At 42.8% G+C, this 23,176-nt stretch overlaps 1 protein-coding gene across 5 annotated transcripts in view; it reads left to right on the plus strand.

The window, feature by feature from the left end:
• Positions 1–1,166: 1,166 nt before the first annotated feature.
• Positions 1,167–23,176, plus strand: part of LOC125774841 (uncharacterized) — a 66,833-nt gene continuing 44,823 nt past the window's right edge. For 3 of the 5 annotated variants that reach the window (XM_049445144.1, XM_049445143.1, XM_049445146.1), the window contains exon 1: positions 1,167–1,586. The gene's annotated coding sequence lies outside the window, so the exon portion shown is untranslated. Of the gene's footprint in view, positions 1,587–2,071; positions 3,130–23,176 lie in introns of those variants that run through there. The other 2 variants (XM_049445147.1, XM_049445145.1) reach the window with 2 other exon arrangements.

A 23,176-nucleotide genomic window follows, 5' to 3' on the forward strand; every position in this document is an offset into this window, starting at 1 on the left:
AAGGAATTTATGCACTTTTTCCCATTTTGCGTATTAAGAAAATGCACAATATATGTAACTGATTATGAGTTCTCACAATTTCATAGATGACCTTGAAGATTGAACGTCTTTCATCGCTTTTTCTCGCTTGCATTTCAAACAGACAAGGCATCCAAACTTTCAGCATTGGCATCAATTATGATATCACGTTTCTCTCAAATTCTTTTCAAATTTCCATTCGTGGAGTGAACTATCTTTTATTCTGGGAGGCATTACTATTGTTATGAAGTTCTTTATGTTTGGTGGAATGCGCTGGTAAAATGTGAATCCATACTGACGCCGGAAAGCTTATTGAATAGAACAGTGATTTCGTGCTCTAACGGTTTGACGTCATACACTTCATCACCCAGCACCGGGTCAGAATTTCGTTACTTTTGGATAGCTTTGGGATAAAGTTATGCTACATCAACATCCACACGGTTCAAATGGCGCGGTTTTTCGGTTGCCAAACATAAACACAAGTTGCTGCTTCACGCCACAAACCCAATACTATAAAGATGAGCTAGAGTTTGGCGCTAGTCGCAAAGCATCTTAGCTTGCGGATGATAAAGTTCCTTGTTGTGCATTAAAAATTTCCACTCGTTTGGCTTCCAATTTTGGGTAGCAAATGTACGTGTCGTTTGTCGCACTGGCAGCCCCCGCTGGGCTGACTTTTGTTTTAGCTTTCAAATTTGTTTCCAACTTGTTTTTGAATGGGGATCTCCACGGGGGGGAAATGTTTCAAGTTCGCTGCATGGAAATGTGTTTAGGTTTCCCGAGGAGGCTTTCGTCAAAGTGCTTAGTGAGACATGTTTGTATTCTAATCGATGTGCAAATCGAATAGTTCGGTGTGCTAAATTACTCGATAAAACATAATTCAGTGTAAAAATTTGTTGATAAATTGTTTTACGGAAAACGATACTTATCATTCAATAATTGATACATTGGTGCATGGTTTGACAGCCCTGTCACAAACCCGCTGATTTCTCATACTTTCCTCTCAGCCCTTTATGCTCTCTTAAAATCACAGAGCTCTCAACAAGGCGAAACAGTGCATCGCATATTTTATTCTCCACTGCTGTTTACTATTTTCTACTAATGTAAGTAGTGTGCTTTAGCAAGCAGGCAATCTGCCATGTTGATACGCAATTTAAGAAAACCAACCAGAAGGTTCACGTAAAAATGTTAATGCAATGTTAAATAATAATAAAATATGTGTCAGTTGTTCATTTAAACCTTGCTGTGATTTTCAAAACGCAGTTTTGTTGTCTTCCGTAGTATTTCCACATGTTGTCGATGAGTAAAATAGAAACATTTATCTCTCTAGTCCTCTCTGCTCTCACGCATTAAATTCCTCCAAGAGCTGAGCACGAGGGCTCCACGCGGCGCGTAAACAGTTCTGCTATAACCGTCATCGGTGTCAGGTTAGAAACCGTGGCTACGGTACAACCTGGGAGTTTCTTGTGTTGTGTCTGCGTGCCTGTTTCGCGTCTTCGCTGGTTCAGTACGAAAGAAACAGCGGTCGCGCTCGTGCGTCTCGATTTTCTCCCGTTTTACTAGAAAGCAAAGTAAGTGTTGGTCTGTGCCTACGGCGGAACCAGTTTGGAGGCTGTTTCGTGGTTGAAACCAAACAAACGAATCAATGGGAAGCGAGTTAAACGAAGGGCAAACAACAACAAAAAAAATCGTACCAAAAGTGACCGTGTGCGTTTGGGCGTGTTTTTGGTAGTGACAGCTTCCACCTTACGACCAGAACCAACCCGCGCCATTGATCTGATATCGGCAATCCGGTTAGAGATTCGGTTGTTTGTTTTTTTTTTCTTGTTTAAAGCTATACGGAAAAGAGCCAGACCCCAGCAGCTTGGAGCGGCCGACGTGAATGTCAATAAACGCTGACATGCTAACGGGAATATTGGAACAGGATCATTGCCATCGGGATGCTAGGTGCTGGGGAGATGTTAGTTAGTGTCATTTGTTGAATTGTTTCGTAATTGCTTTTTTCCTTTTATTCCTGGCATATTCTACAAAAACAAAAAACACTCGCCAATGCTAGCGCGGTTTTTGAGGTTACGTACTATGTGTTTCGCTTAGTAGGCCGTTACGAAGTAGCACGTGTTTCAATTACTCGTGACTGATATCTCTCGCGCGCGCCAAAACTTCGCACCGCGTGTCGCAAAGCGTGTCACTAACCTAGTACCGTCGGAGCCAAACCGGATATTGAACTTTTCCCGCTGGTCGTTTATGGGTGCGTGCCCTTTCTCCAAACTTCCCTTCCTTTCCCTACTGCCTGTGTCTCACTCTCTCTCTCTCTCTCTCTCTTGTGATTTTTGTATGTGTTTGTGTGTGTGTGCGTGTGTGAGATTTATTTTGTTGGCAAATGCGTCTCCACCCGATCCGGTCCGACCTTCTAGCAGTGCTCTTGGCAAAGGGATTTGGTTCGAAATTAGTTTCTGTGGAACGTTTGAACGTTTTGATGCAAATTAGTTTCGAACCTAAGCTTCCATGCGAGCTTTTTATGTTTGGGCTATGTGAAAACGAAGGTAGAAACCGATCGGCTTAGTGAAGCTAGTTGCTTCGGGGCATTCCGCCGAGTGCAGAAAATGCAGTGATTTACGTGTTCCGAGCCGTATCCGGCCCCGTGTGGTTTCGCATACCCATGCATTGTACCGATTGCCGATTTCCATAAGAAAGTCAACGATAGTTGGAGCATAAGCAAAAAAAGCAAAAACAAGAAATATAAATCAACAACATTCAGCAGAAAATCCGTCGAAGAAAAGGAACCGAAGATAAGACAAAACATACACCGGCACGAACTTGGCGAAGGCACGAAGGAATGTACGGCACAACAAAAAAGAAGCGAAACACCGTTCATTCTCTTTGACCTGCCAAACAAACATCTTCGCATCTCGCTGGCAAGAGTCTTCGTGGCAAGAGGTGTGCTCCGTTAGTAGAGAATCACCTGCAGAACTTACAAGCCAGCGCTGAAGATTGTCCCACAGACTGGCGGGAGTTCCGTTATTCAAGAACAGCTCAGCGAAAACCCGGAAGTCCGCAGAACTTCACAACCACGCAACGGTTCATACAACGGGCAGCCTAGATCTGGTTCACGGGGTAAGTACTGCAATGGTCGGTGCGTGTAACCGTGTAATAAGCTGGGAAACAAAGGCGGAGGGGGTCTGAGAAAGCAAGAATGGAGTACTCCGATACCATCTTGGACAAGTAATTTGCGAAAGTTTTCAAGCGCAATGTAAAAGTTAGACAAGATTCCTGACATTATGTTCGGCAGGTACTTCCCCGGGAAGCCTTAATAAACTTATTGCTTTGTTAAAGGTGTTTCAAACACTTTGTAAAGCAGATTAAATTATTCGTAGTCATAATGATAATGAAGCTCAATGAGACTGTGGACAAAAATTTGATACATTTACGACTAATTCCTATATCAAGATAATCTCAAGAATGGTATCTTGTTGTATTTAAACGCTAAACAAGCAAATTGTTGCACCTCAATGGAATGCATTGGAAAATTATAATATCCATTTCGAAGACAAGAGAACCAGCTATAGGAGAATAACTTCATCACGAGATCTTACGAACGACTGGGATGGATTAACGCACAACTGACAAAGTTAGAAATGAGTACAAATTATAACAACAAAACTTGTCTTCTTCAAGCCCGATAGGATATTTGATCGTTTTGTGTCACCTCGGAGACCACCTTGGAGAAAGAATGAAAGCACCCAATCAACCCACCATCTTGCGATGAAACAAGACTAAAGTTACACCCGATGGTTTGGTGTAAAGTTAAAGCCACAAACCCTTGGTGGGATGGTCTTTGCCGCTTCATCAGCCCTTACATTTCCCATGCTCCCCTTGCACATGTGTATCCCGTGTAGCCAGAGATGGAAAAAGTTTCAGCTATCCCTTAATCGAGCGCGCCGTGCTCGGGTGTGTCGGAAAAGATACAATTTCAAAACCTCATAAATAGTCTCTAGTAATAGTAGTAGCAGTAGTAGTACTGATGGTGTATTAGTAGCAGGAGATCGAGTTAACAGGATTTAGAAGAAGGGATAAAAGTGCGAAAAATATCCTTTTGTTTGCGCCACACACTCTTTCCTGATCAATTTGTTGGATAAACTTTTTTCATAACAGTGCGATAAGATTGCTTTTTTAGATTAATTTGAAAGTTTTGTGCACAACAAAACAGTGGCTCAAATTATGGCCCACTGTCCTGTCGGTGCTTCCGGTTTTTATTTTCCCCGACAGGTTTAGTAGAAAGCGTTGCTCGGGAGTGGAATATTAAAATTAATTTACGAGATGTTTACTGAAGAGATGTTATGGTTTTTTTATTTGGAATTATATTTTTGCTTCTCCCCGTTTTTTAATGCTTCACCACACGGAGATCTTTTGAAAGATCGTTTTTACCGGTCGTCGGGAACCACACAAACCAGCGTCAATAAATCACTTTCCCCAAAACTCCGCAAAATGGCGCATCTTCCCAGCAGGTTTGTTTGCCGATTCGAAGCTCTTCTTTGTCGGACTGCTTCCGAACGCTAATCGTGCAATGATCACGATTCGCGATCCACTGGAAAGTACCGATATCGGCAAGTGAAAGTGACAAGTTTTCGCAACACACGCTGAGTGCAATTCGATCGAAATTGATCGGCGGAAGTTGTGTGCAGAATGGATAGGGGAGAAATTCAAAGCAGTCTGTTTGAGGCAAAGTTAGCCACCCGGGCAGGCAGGCAGGTATCTGCTGAGTATCATTAAGCGAACGAGTTAAAACGCAAGACGCGTTTGATTTGTGCGACTATAAAGAAAACCCCGACCCGATCAAAGCAGTAAACGAATTTGGCCTTCCCTCCAGCCGCGAAATTCAAACACAACCGATCGAAGGCTGTCGAACTGAGATGGAAAATGAGTTCCGATGATGGTGTTTGGTGGTGGTCCAAAAAAAAAACGAACAAAGCTCCATCACATTGGATGCCATTGGACGACATGATATTGGAATCGGAGATGTCGGTTCTCCATTGAGGAATCAGCCTCCTTTCCAAATGTCTTATGGTTGGTCCCGGAGCGACTTGGCCAACGAACGGCCTAATGTACCGATTCCGGAAATTCCATGTACGCCCGTGCAAGGTGTCTTGGTGCTGGTGAGACTTACTTAACACATGGTCAATGCGTTAATATATATTGGTTTGCCGTTTTCTTTTCTTGTCTCGCATCGCCTTGCACTAACTGTCCAGTGTGCTAACATAACCCCGAGCGTGAATGTTCTCTTAGTGTGCCGAAGGTGACAAGTTGTGTTTTATAATATAACCTTCTACTCTCGAACCTCAACCTCCAAGAACGATGGCAGATAGTGTCTCAATCATCTGCATGGTACGCATATACAGAAGGGTGTTGTTGAAGCGTTATCCAATCGCTTGATACGCGGCTCAGATATACCGAACTGTCACTTCAGCTGCTCAATTGTTAGATTCTGGACAAGGTCCATTTCTTGAATGCCTTATTTTTAGAAACACAATGCATTCGTCGACCGAGAATTCGGAACGTTTAGTGGAAAACTAATTTTATTTAACTACAAAACCACACCGGTGTTTGATTGATCACCGTGCTACGTGTTGTAGGTTGGACGTTACTGTGGAGGTCAATAAGAGCGGACGTTTAATTTTGGAAAGTGAAGTTTTGTTGAACGCAAATGGTTCGAGTTAATTAAACTCGTGTAAAACTTGTGGATGTCGTCCGGTGTTCAATCGTAGATCGCCTGGGGATATGATCGATTAAAATCAAACTATTATACGTATACGTTTACGTTTGTAGCTATGCAGAGTTTGAATTCTTGCGATAATTAAGTAATATTATTAAAAGTTTGCCATATTATTCTACCGGAACTCCGCTATGCAAGTAACCTACATATCTCTTCTTTATCTCATTGCGGTTCCGCCTCAATAAGCCATAAATCTCTGATAAATCAAGTATTCGGTCAGCTTAATCAGAGCTATTTAAGGTTAAATAAACACACCGATATGCAACCAATTTCCTGCACACAATTGGATAGCTTTCAGACCTTCTACACCAGAATCCCAAAAAAACAACCCCCCTCAAATGTCATAAATCATGTGACGCATCGTTGATAATATCGGCGGTACATTTTGGAGCGGTGGAATTAATTGAATAAATTAAATTAAAATGAATAGCACCCGGAGACTGATGGAACGGTTTATAACCCCTTTTGTCCCTCCGACCAGGTATCCAATGGGGTGCTTTGGGATTTTGGAACACCATTTCCGTCCATCTGCTGGAGCCATTAGAGCACGGGTGCATTTCCTGCTGGTTTTGCCGTTGAACACCTGTACATTCTCACCATCCCGTGAGAAACAGCACGAACTGATCGATAAAAGTGAAGTGCGCTGCCGGGCTAACCGATAGCGCTAGGAGTTGCCCTTTTTTGCGGGATGGAATCACGGACTCTAAATATTCGACAGCATTGGCTATCATCGCCAACGGCTCATTATTTATCAATTAATCATATGACTGGTTGGGTTCGGGCAAGCATAAGCACTTACTGTCGCTTAATTAATCACACAGCTTCCAGCAGCACGATGAGCTGGTTGGAGGTTGTGCCTGAAGGTTTTCTCTACGCCTCATGCCAAATAAAGGCAAGCAAAAATCTATCAAATGATGATATTCAGTAAAAGGGAAATGAGAAAAAAGGCAAAAATGCACTAGGTTTGATATACTTGCTCATGAATTTTAACGAACGGTTTCTCCCAACAAAAAACGTCGATCCTTTCGATTGACCAGCCTGTCCACGAACCTCCCCGTGGGAGCCGTTTGTCATTTCGCGCATTAGAAATCGATTGGCTTTCCGTTGGTGCTCAATGAAGCATTCCGCAAGGGATGGGAAAATCCTCACCAATAATCAAACCCCCCTCGTTTGGGTTGGTTGGACAGGAACGGCCAAAAAGGATCTACCTACGTACAAACAAACTGCTAACATCGAAAGCAAATTGCTTCCATCTGGGAGCCCTTGCTCGGTAAGGCGGAGGTTAGGTCCTTTTATTCTCCCCACCACTCCGTAGTTGACCTTTTTTTGTTGTTGCTTTTGTTACTCCAATGTGTATATAGCGATTGAGGCAATCTCTTGTGCCCTGCAGAGGCTCGAGGGCAGAGTGAAGGACAGCGTTGTGTTGCGGGAATATAATTCGGTGCACTTCACTAGCGACGACAACCGGCAGATAAACGAAACGAGCGTTACGTGAAATGGCAAGCAAGGTGCCATTAGGATAAACATACACAAGATATTTCTGTGAAAGGAGTGATATCGAAGTCCATTCAAAGGGATTCGGCTGAATGGCGCTGCAAAGGGCCCTCCGTTATCCTTTACTTGCAGCACAACATGAGCCCCTCAGAACCGGCCACATAGCAGCAAACTGGGATTACTTCCCTCTTTGTTGACCGAACCGCAGGAACCCGACTGCCCGAGGATGGGATCTTGAGAGAGCGAGGACCGAGTTGAACTGGACTGTACAGTAATCCAAGCGGTTGGCTTTTAGTGTTCCAGCCCAATATACGAAGAGATGTTTGTTGGGCACGTCTGCACACATACACAAAACAGCTACACATACGCACAAACACTGGAACAATTGGGTTGGGATGGGAATAGAGATAAGACATCATCGAGCCTGTCAGTTCTCGGATAAATTCTAACGAACTGTCCCAGTATCTCGGTGCACCATTCAACACAGAAACGGAGCTGATGAAATGTGTGCCTCATTGACCAGTACTGTTGCCTGATTTGAACGATAGGCAAATGCACTTTGCAACAGAAAGACACTGGCGGGTAGTTAACCAGAAATTGTGTGAGCTGTCCCTAAGGGGCGTCCTCAACCAATATCGATCGTTATACATAGAGCATTCAAGTGTGTGTGAAGCAATTAGGGAAGGGTGTTGTTATTGTGGGCTCCTTCATGTGTCTTATATTTATGACAGTGGATTTAGAACCATTTCGATTATTAGATCATGCTGGATTGAATGTTTTTGTTTTGGGTTGAACGCTCCACCACGCTGGAATCCGGTACAAAACCCGGCGAGGGTTGGGTGATTACTCGGTGAAACGAGTTTTCCAAACCACTTCCAAACAGTGCCCTGCCATGGTGGAGTTGCCTCGTAACTTGCTCTACTGCCTGGCCGGTGGCCGGTAAAAAGAGACAGCCTTGCACAGCCGAAGTCCTCGGATCCTCAGGTGGGGACGGCTGTCGTAGCAGTATTAAATGCAAACCTTCCACGATGTTTAGAGTGGTTGCTATTGCTTGGATTATATGTGGTCGATTTTAAGGTGTTTTTTTTTGTTACCGTCGTTTATTAATGGAATAACTAAGGCTGTGCAAGGTCGATCGGTTTAGTAGCGGTGTGTTGGTAAGCGATCGTCAAAACAGCAGTAGAAGGGAGCGCAATGTAAAGCGAAGGAGATGGAAAAGTAGATGTCGTGATTCGCGAAAGCAACACCACTTCAGAATTGTTTCCTAGGCTTTTGCATTCGGGGTGGGTTTTTTTGCCGTTGTTGGGCCTGTTGCTAGGATAGCGTGAAGGAGCTACCGTGACAGTTGGTTGGTGGTGGGTCCAGTTTCACTACGACCGTGTCGACCAGCTGCGTTGCGTTTTGTGGATCCAATTGTGTAATTGCTTGATGTGCCGTACCGCAGCGTTTGACTCCGTGCCGTGCTCAAGAAGTTTGTGTGCAGAAGACTCGACGACGAGAACCTTGGGGACAATTCAAGCTGCTCACGAACCTCTCTTCCATGCTCTTCCAGTGTGGCATGCATCTGACGACATCTGTCAATTTTTCTGCTTTGTTTACTTAGCGTGTAAGTGAGGTTAAGATGCATGCTGACCCAGGGCACATGTGCTCATAGCCGCCATTGCATAGTAGCGCGGTTGGAAGAGACACCGTATGACTTTTGCACTAACAGATGTAAACGGCCGTGTAATGAAGGTTTGCTTGGCACACATTAGGCACGCGGGTGCCGTGTGTTAAATTGTTCCAGTTTTTCATAACCAATTATCATAAAATTCACCCTACAACTTGTATCACCGTACATACAGCACTTGCTTTCATCATACCTTAAGAATGAGTACTTATTTGCACTATTTCTATCTCCTAATGATAATTCCTCCCTCGCTTATCCCATGTGGCTGAAGCAAGGATTCTGATCAAGCTGTTCTAGCCTACCCAAATACAAAACCCATTAGATACCTTTTGAGGTGTACAAAAAAAGGAAAACATGGGACAGGGACACGACCCTCATCGCCCAGGAAGGACATCCATCCGGTGTAGTAATGGTTGATGCGGTGTGGTGTTGCACGCACATTAGGCGGTTCTTCTGTTGTAGGTCAGCACAAATTACTATTACTAGACGCCTGCAGCCGTATTACCTACTTGATGACGTCGTTATATTCGGGGTGGGAGCTGATTGGAAGCGGACACAAAAAAAATCCTTTAAAAAATGCTTCAAAAACTCCGATCTAATTAACGCGTTAAGAAGTTAGTAGGGCTGTGTGAAACGATTTGTCACAACCGCGGTCAACAGCGGTTCGAGGCTGACGAGCGTGTGAGCAGTCAGTTTCGGACCAGGTGGAGTTGGTGAATCATGTGTTAATTTAAAAAAAGACATTGAAATAGCTTTGGCGTCCAGTTTTTTTTTTCATTACAAACAAACATTTGTCAACGATTGCGGTAGAAAGTGGACCCTTTGGAAGGTTGAAGCATTAATTTTACATCGCAAAAAAAACCCCAGCTTACATCGGGGTGATTCTTTCAATTATGATTATTGAATCATTATTCCCATTAAACGGTCCGCGGCACATTACAGTTAACCGCGAAGGGAGTGTAAATCCAGTTCCAGTTCAAAACTTCATCGCTCGCTGAAAAGGAAACGCGAAGCAACCATCTAATCAACCTCAAAACAACGTTCGTCAGGCAGTTTTACAAAAAGCAAATCCAATTTTAGCAACCCGCCGAGTTCGCCCAAATCCATCCGATTATCTTCGGTCGGTTTTTTGTTAGTGACCCTGTTATTCTTTTATGCTTTTTTCCATTACCACGAAGATGGTTTTTTTCCACCATGGCGAAAGGCACAAGATCATCCTCCCGGGGTGGGTGATTTTGGTGGGTGATCTCATCTGGTCCGGTTTTATTTTCCACGAATTCACCAACTCGCGTAACCGAAAGGACCTCCGCTTACAAGAAGCCAATGTAATAAATTAGCTCTAATCCACTTCCGAATGGTGGGCGGAGAGGTGGCGATGATGATGGCCCCACGGAACGTGCTGTCGCACAGTTGGATGAAATTTGCTTTGCACAGTGCTGCGGGTTTCGGTTCCGCGTATTTATCATCTCACCAGCGGATAAGTCAAACGCGGATACGATGGCTCGGTGGCCATTATCGTTGCGATGCTTACATTGGGTGGAGTGTGAAAATTTCGAAACGGCCGGAGGATTATCAATTCGGCGTTTGTTGGAACACACCATTGGTTTGGTACTAATACAGCCGTTGCCACCAAATTTTAGTCCTAAGTCACAAATTTTTGTCTCGTAGGCACCTATTTTTGACAGTGCTCATCAAATTTTGTCTGTAAAGCATCAATTTTTGACAGAGCGCATCAATTTTTGCCAGTGCGCACCAATTTTTGACTAGAACGCACCAATTTTTGACTTTAAGTCATCAATTTTTGTCACATGACAACTAGTTTGCCTCATTACTTGGTTTATAGTTAGCAAGTTGAAAGCTTGAAAACAAGAATCATGATGATGCATGTACGATTGAACGAGAAAAACAGAACAGAAAATTGTTTATTTTTAAGATAATTATTTCGTAAATTTTAACGCAATTTCACTGTTACAAATCAACAGTCCTTAATTGTCCGGTAAGGCAGTGAATTGATCTTGTTTTTAGTTCGCGTCAAAAATACGTGCTTAAGGGACAAAAATATGTGACTTAGAGTCAAAAATTGGTGCGTTCTAGTCAAAAATTGGTGCGCACTGGCAAAAATTGATGCGCTCTGTCAAAAATTGATGCTTTACGGACAAAATTTGATGAGCACTGTCAAAAATTCGTGACTTACGGCCAAAATTTGATGGCAACGGCTGTAACAAAACGGGTCGGTAAAATGGAGGACTACTGTCTGAAATATTTTTAGCTCAATGGGAAATTTTTTTTTAAACAAAATGTGAATATATACTTTAAGCAAATAATAATGAATAACCCTTTTTCGTGTACTTTTTCTTAAATTCTTTTCATAACCGCATGAAATATTGCACTTGCAGTTTCATATTGAATGCTCCCCATACTTCCCGGGCAGCATCACATATATTTATATACTTACTAGCTTACCCGGCAAACCTAGCTTTGCCCTAAAACATGCCTTTTGTAATTAAAGCAAACATTTTGAGTGTTCAACCTTGATTCGTGTGGTATTATTAGAGCGTCGATTAGAGAATATCGTTGATTATTCGAAAATTCTGAAATTATTGCCATTCTTAATCCAAATGATATTCCCAATCAAAGGAATTTTTCTTCTTCTTTTGTGTCTCTCCTTCTTTTCTGCTGCTTCAAGATGCATTTCTGACTTTCCTTGTCGATTGGGATTTAACACCAGGTCTTTCCGTGGAAGCCACCGATTCCACTTTACGCTTTAATGAATAAAAGTACACAAATAAATCGTCATGTGTACCTACTTTGATTGATTTGTTCGTTAGAAGCTTTTCGTCTCAGTAGTGTTGAACATTATTCGTGTTGAAAAAATGGCTATGCCTACTTGATAACTCCCGTAGGAAAAACAGAAAAGAACTCATAATATTGGCCAGAGGCCACCTAGCGAAACGAAAAGTAGCGGTAAACCTATTCTCATACCTAACGAACGTTCAGCGAAAATTTCATACAAATCGGTTCAGCCGTTTAAGAGGAGTTTGCACACTAACACCGCGACACGAGAATTTTATATATATAGATTTATTTCTTACTCGTTTGTTCCCTTCCCTTTATTTCTTCACCAACCAAACTGCTAGGCTAACCGTCGAAGGATGGTTATATTTCGGTGGTGTTTCATCGGGTGTTGCGGTTGCATAATTTATGATCCTCATGAGCGTGATTATTTGTGCACCCGTGTGCCTCATGTGAAAGCGTTACCGCTGTATGGGGAAGTGGATAAATAGATGGTATTCTTCTTATTTTCTTCTTTTTCAACGATGGGAAAAGCAATAAAAAAACACCCACAGCAAGCACGAGAAGCAACGCAAAAACACACATAAAAACGAACCTTACGGCGGGTGGTAGCGTAGTAGTAGCGTAAAGGAGACACACGTTGGGTTAGCTAGACGCGAAAGATGCGAAAAAATAATGTGTCCAAACACCACAACAGGACACTCGTTTTGAATATGGGAAGGAAAAAGAAAAACCGGGAAAAAACACTGACAACATCGGTGGATAGGAAATCCAATTTTCATCACACTTTCGTACGGTTCCATGTGGTACGGACGGGGACACGCGTCCGGGTAACATTTGCTCATAATATTGTGCCCCGGAAAATGTGGCGCTGGGAAATTGTGCGGGAATTGTGAAACACCAGGAAAAAGCATAACCGTGGATCAAAGCAGAAACACTGCCTGTGGGTATGTTTGATCCTGCTGGGAAAACTGGTCGATCCCATGTGGAGCACTGTGTGGATATAAAATGAACGAGTTGATGGGTAGCTGGCACTAGTCTAGCCGGGCCCTGTAGCTCAACCTCATCCTGGTACGGGGCGGTTTTGCTGACGGGTAGATTCAAATTTTACGCCTTCATCCCTTCCAAAAAAACAAGCTTACCCAGAGGTGTTGGAAATGCAAAAAACCCCAAAGGTTGTCTACAAAACATTTCCCGGTTTGTACAACTTCACCCACAGGGCGTGGAAACATTTAGGAATGCAACGACCGAATGCCACAAGCTGTTATTGGGTGGGGAAAGAATTTTGACAACCTATCGTACGATTCGTCCGCAGGATATGAATGCGTACGTTAATGTTTCATCTTGTATTTTAAATTGAACAAAACACCACACACTCACTCGAGTATTGAAGGTTGGTTTGTGCAGCTTTTGTTTAGCGACTTTAATCATGGTTGATTGGATGGTTTAATTACTGCAGATTATAGATCGAGAAATAAAAACTTTTTCCGGCTAAATTCATTATCTACTTTTTGAAGACCGTGGAAAGTATCCTAACGGTGATACATGGAAACAATTCTATTTCCAGGAAAACTTGGAATTTCCAGTAACTTAGAAATAGTAATTTCCGAATGTTAGAATCATGAATTTCTTAATGAATAATTCCACGAATATTGTAATTATTTTAAGTTAAATATAATAAATTTAGATTGATCTTTTTCCCCAACAATTGTCAACACATATTCAATTGAAAACTAAACTCATCCGGTAGCTCGAACTGTAAAAGCAACAGTTTACTAACAAAACACAAGAAAAACACTGTTAGCTTCATGAAAGCTTTTCAGTTAATTGTGTGATGTGCAAATTCATTACAGTGCAGCGGAAATTATGCAGACACCATCATGCAGCTAACTGCATCTGTCGCCCAACCACAATCCGGTGGCTTACACTCTGCACACGATAGCACACCGAGTATGAACAGCATATGAAATCAAAAAAAAAAATCCTCTCCCACACACAGACACTTCACCCCTAGGCCGGTACTGCTAGTCTGTGGTTCTATTTTGTCAGCTTTTTTACTCCACAACATCCAGAGCACGCACGCGAATAAAACGGAAAGTCCTAAAGCAGAAGGATAAAGGTCGCCGGAAAAAAGGTGTGAGCGGCGTTACGGCGTTATCCGTGGTGGTGAGGGGTGCCGTTATTGTGGGCATGTTGGCAGACGAAAGCGGCAAACTTTTCACAGCGGGATGTGTACATCAGTGCCTGTTCAGGATGTGTCCTGACGCACGAACCACACCAGGTGGGACGCTGACGATGAGACGCGGATGGCAAAAGCATCCGTTGCTCATAGTGCATCGGGTCCTGGACAGGCTCTGTTCCAGAAGGGAAGTGTTGGCAGGGAAAGGAAGTGAAAGGGAGCGGCTTGAAGAGTTTAACTGGTGGGAAAGTATCGTGTGAAGTTGGCATAAATTATTTATGAATAATTTCAAGTCTACGTCCACGCACCTCCCCCCACATCGTTGCGGTTGCCATCCGAAACTACCCACGCGCTGGGTGACAGTCTGGCATTTTGGAACGTCGGTTTTTTTTCTATTTCCAAAATCCAAAGCAGAGCAAAAACCTCTAAAAAAGCTTACCGTCACACGAGACCAAAAAACAACAGCGCAACACTAGATGAAAGCTCGCCTCCGCTCTCCGTCAGGATGCCAACTGGTACACTTCTTACCGGGGGAGACAGCTTCCTTCGACTTGTGGCAGGATAAATATTCTGTTCTGCTAACGCTTAGCCACCGAACAGCGAAAGCGTTTCGGCATAAGCCAAAATCTGCTCCAATCCTTTCGTGTACGAGACGATGTCACGAGATCATCGTAAGCTAGACGGCAAATTTAGTCCACCCAGCACGTACTGGATGTGAAAACAAAACCGATGACAAAAAAACAACCAAGTTCTACAGCTAGCTAACATCATCCTTGCCAGTGCTTTATAACCGGCACGATGTCTCGTTTCCATTCCCGTGCACCGTACGTATATCCACCAGCGTTACATGTGCAGCGTTACATTTTTGGTTGCATCAAAAGGATTGCTAATAAAGTAGCATTCTTACTACATAGGACAAAAAAAGAAGTCGGTCCACTGAAGGACATAAAACCCATTACGTCTGGAACCACACCGGTCAGGGTTCTACAGCTTAGAGCAGCCAATGTTAAAAAGAGAAACAGCTGGTTAAAAGCTAAAGTTTTGAAAAGAAAAGCTTTGTGTGTGTATGTTTTTTTTTGTCTTTCATTACTTTTCAATCTCAGTCTCGGTACTGTTTGTTGAAGTTTAAATCGACTTTTAAAACTTATTTTATACTCCCTTCCCTATAAAACATTGCTACATTGAGAAAATTAAGGATTGAAACAACACAAAAAAAGAAAACCATAAGTACCATTATTTACTACTAAAAGATGGCTACAATGAGCTAATGAGCTTTTCAACTAGTTTGTGCAAAGCTCCTGCGAATGGTCAGAAAAGGGGATTGGCTTCCTTTTGACAGTTAATTTGTAGCTCTCGGCAGATCTTTCTAACATCATGCTCAGTGCATTTTACAAAACAGTAATCAACAATGATTTTTTTCTTCTCCGTTTCAACTTACTGCACAGGAACTATGTTAACTCTAAATCATACTTACTAAGCTGCTGGGTTTATTACAGAACAAAGCGCTGAGAAAATGGTATAAAAGCTACAGAAAAGCTAAGTTCCAACAAAAACCCAAATGACTGGCGGTGTAAAAGTGTAAAATTACTGTGAAAGTGAAAATATATTTCATACAAAGAGAGAAAGAGAAGGGAAGGAAATAATAAACTCAAGTTTACTACTTGTCGTTGCAATTCCAGGATTGCATTCCACTGAGTAGTGCTTAAGTCCTTGGAACGAAAGGTACGGATTGGGGGGATTTAGTTGCCCGGGGGAGATTTACCATCACTCAAAGGATATGGATTGTAAAGGATTAATTTCTTTTTTTATGAATGGAATGGTAAATAAGTTCTACAATAGCTTGTAATTGAAGCTTAAAATAAATGTCAAGAATTTTTCCATAACCGTCGAAAGCTTCGGAGACCATACTTAGAGAGTACCAAAAAGCTCTGTTTATGATAATTTTCCATTTACCATTCTACTCTTTATAAGTCTAGCTCCTTAATCGATTTTTTAAAGTTATTGTTCATAACTGGTAAATTAAATGAAAACCCTCATTTATATTACCTCTAAAATACTTACAACGTCAGAGCTAATCGACTGCATTATCGACCCTAATATACGTATACCGTATGTTGGACGAATAAAATAAACTCCCAATGCTCAGTCATGTGTGGAAAACCTCAGCGTGAAAGGAGCCCACTAAATGGATCTCATTTTTCATCATTCACCCTGCGCGCACCGTAAGACGATCATTTATTTTCTCTTATCGCCATCGGTCTACTCTGCGTCTGTGTGTATGTGTGGCGCCGGAAAAGGAAAAATGCTGTGCTTACTAATTTAAAAATATTAGAACCAAAGCAAACTCAGTTAAAACGGGTAAAGCCGTTGCAGTAAATCTCGGTTTGTTTGCGTGGTGCGTGTGTTTATTTTGTGCGATACGAAAGGTTAAAATAAAATTTAAAAAAATAAAACCCACACGCATACCCTTACGGAACTTTTTTCATCCTTCCGCGAAACAGTAAACTGGTACACGGAGTGCCAAAAAAGAAACGAATGATTTTCGGATTTCGGACCTAAATGAAAAAAAAGAAACAAAATCCTCACACACATCTTCCAGCAGGAAACCATCCCATGTCGGATTTGGCAGTTGAAAATTATCCATTAATTTAATGACACCACCACATCGCAACCGTGCGCGATTCTAATCCCAGCAAAAGGGGGGGGGGGGCTAAAACGGAATGTTGCCCAAAAAGTGGCTTGTGTTGTGGTGCTCTGCTGTATCAAAATAGCAGCGCGGGCCACATTATGCCAGCAAGCGGTGGGGAAAAGATTGCTCGGAAAAAAAGGTCACACTTTCGCTCACGTGCCCGGAATTTGTTTGTTCCCGGGGAAACCGCCACAATTAATAATTCGCATATCGTCGTTTTTTTTGGGGGGGGAAAACATTCAAATGGCGCATTCGGTGTGTAAAAACAACCTCACTGGCTAAGAAAAGGAAGACGTTGAAACACACACAGCAGCAGCAGCAGCAGCAGCAGTAGAGCAAGGAGGATTGCAAAAAGCACAGTTGACTCCACAAATAACACGTAGGATGCTTTGGAGGAGAAAAAAAACAACGATAATTTCGAAGCACACTTGGATCTTCTTTCATGTGAGCGGGCTTTTTTTTGGGTTTCCCGTTGTGCTTATTTTTCCCGCGCACAGGCTGACGGTAGAGGATTTTAGCGACGATACAGGATGCGAACGAAAACACGTCAAACCGAATATAGATAAATAAAACGTAAAATAAAATAAACAAATGAACACTTGCGTAGTGTGCGAGGATGGAATGCTTGGGTTGTGGTTGCGCGATGATAAAGTACTTGGGAAATAAAATAAAGCACACAACCACCACCGCGTGTCTTATCCCCTTGTGTGCTCCAGTCCATCCCACCAGGGAGCTTTCCATCGAAGCTCGGTATATATGTATGTTCAGCGGGATGAAAACAAAAATGCTGAATTTGAGAAAAATGATTCTTCCTGCTTTCTGTTCCTCCGTCTGGAGAGCAGTGATGAGAGACAGAAAACAACAAACCACCCCAAAAAAAAAATTGTGGTTGTTTTCCCCGTTTTTTGATGCTGTGAATTATGCTCCCGATTTACGTGCCCGTTGTACACTTGGCGCGTACCGTTTATTGTTCGTTGAACGTGAAAAACCATGAATTGAATAACCTGGAATTGGGAGGTGGTGATGGTAAGCGATTTCCTTCCCTCTTTTACCACTGTACTACTAGAATTTTTCACAAGTTGTGAGTGTTTGTGAGCGAGTTTTCTTCTTTTTTTTCGGTGTATCGCAACCGGTTAAAAAGCGGGGTTTCGTTCGTCGCGCTTTCAAAAGCTCTCGGTGAATGTTTTCCTTTCTGTGTTTTTTTCCTCACCCCCCAAGAGTTTGGTAGAAGGTTGGAAAATGCCACAGGGTTTGAGTGGGATGGTATGTGAATAAAAATTTATGACTTATTTATTTATGCGATATGTATGCAGAGGTGAAAATACTTTCACACCCACCGGTGAGACGCACACACTGTCAGGGTGGAAAATGGATGGTAAGTGCGAGAGTGAAGAGGGTGAAGTTTATAAAAATGGGTTATGTGGGCAAAGTTTTGATGATGCTGGGAAATGGGTGCAATTGTGAATTTATTTGCATTTGATGCACTTGAAGTGAAGTCGTGCGTTTAGTATAGTATCGACATGAATTTATCCCGGCTCCATACACGTTGATTGGTTAAAAGCTCGTTTCTAGAAATGATGATTGATTTGCTATAGATGCATGATGCTTGCAACTCTCGATATGTGAAAAGCATCTGTGATATGTGGAACTCTCGATATGTGAAAAGGGAAAAATATAATCCGATCAGTTCCATTTGTGTATGTAGTTTTATCGGTTCAAGTTAACGATTTGTCGGAAAGGACCCTTAAAGGACGAGAACGAGAGAATCTAAAGCTCGGCTTTTCATCACAATTTCACTACATCAACATATTCCTGTTGCAAAGTGCTTCATTGTATCCTTTTTAAATGCCACTACCATGGATACTGTTTATCTCCGGCCTTTCAAACGCATTCGTAGACAATGAATCAATGAACAATATTATTTGTGGTCTTATGACAAAAAAACCCAATAATCCTTACCACAGGGGCGTTCCGTTTACACTCAATAGGCGCTTATCATGTGGAAAACTTCTCGCCACATCTTGTGCTGCCGGGGTGTCCTCACGAGTTTTCCCTCAAGCACTTCTCTAGTGCGTTGTGGTCGAGATCTGATTTATGCTTCACTTTTTTTTTTATCAGACAATCCAAGACAAAGTTTTGCACTCGGTTGGAAAATTGCTGGTTCAACTCAACGATGAGATATTGGAACTTGTGCTTCTTCCGGGTCGGTTGATTCGAACTATTTCTTTGCCTCCTCCTTCCAAAATAGTGACACTCGATAATCCACTGTATGCAAAGGCAAAAAGTTTTCTCCTTTAGACACCGTCAACTACGCACATTGACCATCATCAGGGCAGATGTTTCGGGATGGTGAGCGCCGGGAAAATTGCCATTTAAATTTCGATTCACCAAACAGAACATCGATTCAATCAACAATGAAGACACAGTTTCAGCTGCAGTTTGTTCTTTTTGCGCTTTTCTTCTTGAACCATTTTCCTTGGACATTTCTCGATTTTTTTTCGCGATGCGATGACTTCCGTAGTTGAAGATTGGGACGAATTTTGCAGCACGCCATGTTTCTTGATTTGGTTTTTCACATTATCAACTTTTTGATATTTTCAATCATTTTCTAGTCTTACCTTTTCTTTCGCTTGCTATCATCCCAATGAAATTTCCCCCTTAGGCATAAGGTGGAAAATGGTAGGCAGCTTCAGAATGGAAAAGAGCGGAAATGATGGGAAAAATCGTTTGATAAGAACCACAAGTGAATCTAAGGTATACGTAGAAGAAAAAGTGAGCTTGATACAAAGAAACAAAAAAGAGGCAAAATCGAAAGAATAAGAATTTCCATCACTGTCGTCTTTTTTTTTTCTTCCTTTACTCATCTTCTGTTGGAAGCGGTTGGGCGCAAATATTCTATTTGCATTTCTGCTTGAAGCAAGGATCCAATCCACCGTCAGTTAGTCGAAAAGTAGACCGTGAGCCGATTTGCATGAAGCTTCTTCGCTCTTTTCCTTAGAGGGGGTCTGGCTGATCCTTCTCCTCCATCAGTCAAATCAGCTTTCTAAATCTATGAAGACATTCTGTTTACATCGATCCAGCCCGGGTGACGATCTGTACATGTGAACCAATGATCCTGCTACGAAGCCGTCCGTGCATGTCTTTAACTCTTCGAACTGCTTTCTTATCACGGCGTTGGGTCGATTCCTTATCGCACCTTCGGGAGCGAGACATTTAAGTCTTTTGATGATTTCCAAGGTGCGGGATATTGAGTCACGTTGTTTTTCCCTCTTTTGTCAGAGAGTTTGCAAGCCCAATAGAGAGGGCAATGGAGGAAGGAGTGTGATGAAAGGAATAGCAATCTTCGACAATGATTTGCATTGAGCGTTTCCCGGAAGCTCCCTAGGTGTCGGTGTCGTCCGTGTCGGTGTGCCGAAGGCGAACAAGTGTCGCACAAGTTTAAATTCAATCTGTCGCTTTACGTCTAGACCGATAACGTTGCTCTGTTGGGTCACTAAAGCTGGGGTAGGAGGAAGGCCATGTGGATTGGCCCGGAAATAGTTCATTTGTGGCGTCATCATAGCGTCCCTGTATATGCGTCCGTCTCAGTCGGTAATGGTGATTGACCGACTGGTTGGTTGAGTTTAATTGAATTTTCACCCTCAAAGGACAACCCTCAGTGCACGGAATGTGTGTCCCGACAATAATAAGAGTGTATTCCTCATGGATAAAAATGCTCCAACATTCCATCCTTTCTTTTTGTGTTTGTGGACGTCTAACGGCCCTGGTCACCCGACGGTTACGCCGTGTTTGAGATCTGGAGTAGGAGGAAAATGACATAGAATTGTCACTTGGAAGCAAGCACTTCTGGACAAGTTCTGGACAACTTTCCACCGACATTGCATACGGTAAAGTTGGTCCGATTTTGGGGTGGTTCACTTTCTTACCGGATGGTAGCGTAAATTGAACGGGATAGTTTTCTTTGTACAGCGTTCCGGTTGCATTCTGGAATGGATCTTGTTATAGCTTCCATTTGACAAGATTGGCTAGTTCTAGGTGATGGGCAAGTTCTTGCCGAAGTACAAGCGGACAAAGTTTACCGAGCATAGCAAAGTACCGTGCAAAGTGCTGCAGGGTTTACCCCATTCCAACAGCATAGTTCCAATAGCTTAGTGAACTATTCTGACCAACAATACCAAACACTCGATATACCGAGTACCGCGATGTCCTCGAGCAATGGCCGTAGATCATTCCCGAAATTCCACAACCGGGGCAAAGCCCTTGTTTGTTGAGGTAATAAAATGGCAATCTCCTCGTTCACTAGTGAGTGCTTCTTATTCGCTGCTTCTGACGTTTTATTACAGTCCCAGCGCTCGTCGATCTTGTGCCGGGATTTTTCCATCCTATCCTATCCACTCTAATGCTCGCATCCCCGCGGCCATTTGTCCTAATCAATGAAGATGGCATCGTCTATCCCCAATCGAGGTCGGACGAGCTAGATTGCCGGTTCGGTGCCTATTCGTTTTCATTAAATTGCTGCAATAAATTAAGATATCCGTATGGATAGGATTTACGCGTCGTTTTCGGAGTTCCCGGATTTTTGGGGCCATTTTACGGATGATGTGCGAGAAGCTGCTTCAGAAGTAAATGTTATACTTTTGCTTCACCTTCTGTCGATGATGCATGAGTTCTACATCCGTGCTGCTTTTGTGCTCGTTCGTAACAACTAGTTTAACTAGCATGGCTGCCGTGGGAGACTTCAGGGTCAGGTTAGGCAAGATTGGTAACGGTTTGTGTTCGGTTCGGTTTGCAATCGGTGCAAACATTGGGCAACGTAGGCTTTAATGAGGTGGAAGGTGACTGTGTGTGATACGTATTAACCTTGAACGGTTTTGCACACCATTTCCTTACGCGTTTCCGGTCAAGTGCATTCCGTTTGCATTCGTCACTGGTGCAATGATGCGCTACGATGTGCAAACGGATACGCATTATAATCGTTTCGTCCATTGGCTGACTTGCTAATGCAATTCTTTTGATGGTTTTGTTTCGGGTTGAGTTGAAGGTTGAATTACGAAAAATGCAATTTGGTTGCATATAAGTAAGTGAATTTGTAAATACTGGAAATTGCAAAACCCATAACCATCTTTAAATTATTAACCCTCAGACCAGAGTAAAAGCTGAGCTTCTTTTTTCGCTTTGTTTCCTCCTGTATCGCTCTCAAATTAATGCAGGCCATCATGGGTGTATTATCCCAATTACAACAATTTGTTCGCAAGACTAATTCTCCATTTGCTGTTCCCTGTTTCGGGATAAATCAATCGGTTTTCAAAATTGTCTTCGCATCAACTCTACCAATTTTAGAAAGCATCGTACAAAGGTTTAAAACTTTCGCCGACAGTTCAAATTCAGCTTAATCCGAAAGCTTGCCATGTTGAACGTAAACATTAGCCATCGAAGTGCTAATAGCAAATTTAAAGTGTGTGAAAATCAGCCAAATTTTATCTGTCTCCACCATGGGACTCCCTTCCATGGGTAAACTATTCCCAGCGAGTACACACTGGATGACAAATATTCCAAATATCCCCCAAAAATTCCAAGCCACCGATATCGAGTGAAACTGATCGACACTTTCACCTCCTGCCTGGTGTATATACTGCACCTATAAAGAAGAATGCGTCTCCAAATAAAATGGAAGAAGAATGGATGAAGTGTAGTTTGATACGCACAGCGTACACAAAGAAAGGGTGAACACACATCGACACAGTGGACATCAGCGAACCGAAACCAAAACGGTGTCGTGGAAGTGTAGACTTCAGGCGGGGATTGGCTTTTTTCCGAGTCTTTTCTTGGTTTGCTCGTGCTCATATTTCGATCACTTATGGCGGACTGGTTGTGGATGGAGCTTCGAAGCCACTTTGGAGTTCATTGTCAAGAGCACGCGTGCTGACGAGCGTGTCGGATGATCCGTTGGTCATCCAATGTCCGAAGGCTCTTTTGTGTGGGAGATAGAGAAGGCGATAGCAAGAGAGGAAGAGGGAGAGATAGAGAGAGAGTATGTGCGTATGCACTCGAACTCACTCACTCGCTCAGGTTCTTCTTCAACCGGCCAGTAGGTTAACGGTGTCCGTTGTTCAGCTCCATCGTGAAGTTTCACTATCAATTTGTGTTTCGAAAGCTACGTCAGGGTTTGCGCACATGTTTGCGTACGTGAAGTCTCCCGGGATGCACTGACGTTTGCATATCACTTGTCACCGTCATTAGAGACATCGGTGCGATTGAATAGCTGATGTACTAGTTCACATCTACTGCATGGTGCTCCTTAACCGGTGTACTAAAGGTGAAGAGGGACGGCAAACTGTTTGGGGCAATTGTTTTCCAAAATAAGCGAAAAGTCACGTTCGATGTTAATTTTTCCCCATTTTCTGAATCGCACGCTCAACAGGCGTTAACAAATCGGGACAAATTGTCGCAACGAGACAGTTCTCGTTACCATACGCACATCGCACACAGGGCCGCGTACACACACAATCGACCAATCTGGAATGTGACGATCGAATAAGATGAGTATGTTGAAAGAGTTTGTTGGCA

The sequence above is a fragment of the Anopheles funestus genome, chromosome 2RL (genome assembly GCF_943734845.2).
Source record: "Anopheles funestus chromosome 2RL, idAnoFuneDA-416_04, whole genome shotgun sequence".
NCBI classification, from domain to species: Eukaryota; Metazoa; Arthropoda; class Insecta; order Diptera; family Culicidae; genus Anopheles; species Anopheles funestus.